Below are 3,063 nucleotides of genomic sequence, written 5' to 3' on the forward strand. Positions count from 1 at the left end.
TATTGAGAATGGACGCGGCGAGTCTATCCCTTCTCCGTCTACTCACTCACTATCGAAGAGAAGGTAAGGGGAGGCAGGGGAGAGGGGGAAAAAAAGTTTCGCGCGAATTCGAGTTTTTTTTTAACCCAACGGATCTCCTCCTCCGCCGCGCGCGCGAACCGCCCAGTTCAAAATCGCGCTCTCCCGCCTATTGTAGCGCGCGCGCATCGCCCAGTTCAAAATCGCCCTCTCCCGCCTCGCGGAGAGCCGCCCCCCTCGCCTCCCGCCTATTGCAGCGCGCGAGCGCCAAGCCCGCCCCCGTTGGCCGGGCGCCGGATCAGAAAGCGCATGCGCGTGGAGAGAGAGAGAGAGAGAGAGAGAGAGAGAGAGAGAGAGAGAGAGAGAGAGAGAGAGAGAGGGGGGGGGGGGAAACACACCGGCTCGCAGAGGAGGGGCTTCGCTCGGCATTACGTCAATGCGTTCGGGTGATTGCGTCACCGCGTACACACAGGGAGCTCAGGGCTCCCGGTGTAAAGGATCAGCTTATTGTGGGCAGAGCAAAGTTGGTGCAGATTGACTAATAAAACATTGTGCATTATACATGAGTTGAGAATTAAATGTTAAATTAAAAAAACATGGGCGAACGCTAACAGAAAAGTAAAACATAATTTCGCGAGAGTTTAAAAAATCCGACATTCCTGATTTAGCGCCAAAAATCTCTGGTTACTTTGCTGGTTTGATTGCGGTTTGGCGGGGAATGTAACTTCCTGGTGAGTCAGGGATTGAACAGCCTCTCCAGCCCTGTTCCCAAAGTTTCCCGGCAGTGTTTATACTTCTGATACATTTACCATCAAATAAACTTGGGCTATTGGTTGTGATATGGAAGCTGAAGAACTATTATAGCCCTGCAGGGCGAGTTATTTCCCTACAAATTACAACTGATGGGGTTTCAACCTCCTGTGAATTCCAGAGTCGAACATGGTTTCTTTCGCATCCGTTTAAATCCAAACCCGAAAAGGAGACGCAGCTCAAGGAAAATGCTTGTAAATATTAGTAAATCTGTTTTCGTTGGTACTATCACGAGAAAAGTATGGACTAAATCAATAAAAACTACTGATGTTGGAAATATATCTCTGAATGAACACTTATTAATTATTTTGTTTTTGTCCACAGATGCTGTATGACATGAGTATTTCAACTCATGTGACTTTATAGTCTACAGTCTATAGTTCCTTCTTAATATTCTGAACTTTGTCCATCCACTTTCTATTTCTCAACACAGTATCCTACCATTTATTCCCTCAAAACATAACCTCACACATATTCTGATCTGACATGCTGCCCACTCACCGATCCATGTGATCCATTTAGCTGAATGTTCTTACGGTTTCTCTCAGTAAAACTAGTCCCAAGTGGCAAACAGAGAGCAGATTTCTAAGGCCTAGATCTGTAGATAACGTGTATAAAAGATGAACTGTGTAAAAATAAATTTGTAATAACTTATGAAAAAGTGGATGGGTCAACATTATGAAAACTGCCAGGAAATTTGAGGAATGTGCTTTGAGTCACTTAACATCTAGGAAGTGGCTCAGTCTCTGACTAACAAGAAAGTTACATTTCTCACCGAACTGCAGTCTAATCACCGAAAATTAGGATCATGAAATCATCAATATTAGGTCTGCTCTGATGTTCTTTATCTTGGTGTTGCTGTTGAATGCATGTTTTGTTGATTTAGTCAACTGGTATTCAGAATGTTGAAAAATAATAAAAAGTTAAAATATCAATGTAAATTAAATTAAACCATGGTAAATTAACCACATACATAAGAATAAAGTAATTTAAAAAACAAAACAATTTTCCAGAGTTGATGAATGCAGTCATGGCTGATGCATGAGCCATTTTGTGTTTATTAGCTATCTTAGCATATTATTGTTATTTTTAATCCTGCTGTATTATTTTGGACACCAGGGGTTTGTCGTGAGATAATACTAGGCTTACTTATATGGACTTGCAGGAGCCATGGGAGGGGCCACAATTATGAGTATAATTTACCGAGCACTGACGTAATGCTTCAGTAACACCGGGAGCCAGCTAAGATAATAGGGTTTTAGCAGGCCACACAAGAGGAGCCAAGCCTACTAAAACATGGGGTTTTAGTAAGTCAATAACAGGATACGAAGGAGTGACGGTGAGATACTAAGTTCTTACCAAACAAACAAGTTATCAAACAAACAAGTTAATGACGGGAGATATACTAATCTGTTTTGTATTGCTACTTCAATAAATGACTAACTAAACTGCAACATCGTGAAGATCTCTTGTTGTTTTTGCATCAAGAAATATCGCTCCACCTCCTTCGTCAACGGTAAGCTTAAGGACTTTATTGGGAAGGACTAAGTTGCTGCTACAATTGTAAGAACTTATCTTAGCCGGAGTGCTATTGTAAAAACTTCCTCAGTCGGACAGAATAGATTAAGAGCTATCCTCAGTGAGAGAAGATTAAGTAACCTGTCTCTAAGAGTTATTTAAAGTTTTAATTGGCTCTAGGAAGGAGACTGAAGCTTGTGTACTGACTGCATGGAACAAGAATTGTTTTATTGCAAAAGCTTTGAAGCCGAAACAGACTGATAAGAGTCACTTTCTGCGTTAATCTGTCTACGGAGAAAGGAAAACTTCGAAATCCGGTATAGCGTTAAGCTTTATTGGGAAGCTGTTTTTCAGAAGTTGTGTAAGAAAACTACAACTGAAAAATGTTGTAAATGCTAGAAACAAAGAAATGACCTTGTGCAAGCTTGCTATCAGTTTTGTTTGGAATTCCTTTGAAGCATCAATACGTCCTAAAGGGATATTGATGTACATGCGTATTTGTATGTAAATCTGATATTCAGCCAGCAGGTGGCAACATCAGAATGGATTCCCAAAGGGAAAGTGGTTTTTCTTCAATAGGTGGAACTTCTAAGTTTTCTTACGTCTTGGAATGGGTTGCTACCCTGAAAGGACAGCGTGAGATGGAAGAAGAAGAGGAAAACCAGAAAAACTCGAGATATAAACAAGCCACATATCGTGCATCTTGGACGACTCTGC

The sequence above is a fragment of the Rhinoraja longicauda genome, chromosome 28 (genome assembly GCF_053455715.1).
Source record: "Rhinoraja longicauda isolate Sanriku21f chromosome 28, sRhiLon1.1, whole genome shotgun sequence".
NCBI classification, from domain to species: Eukaryota; Metazoa; Chordata; class Chondrichthyes; order Rajiformes; family Arhynchobatidae; genus Rhinoraja; species Rhinoraja longicauda.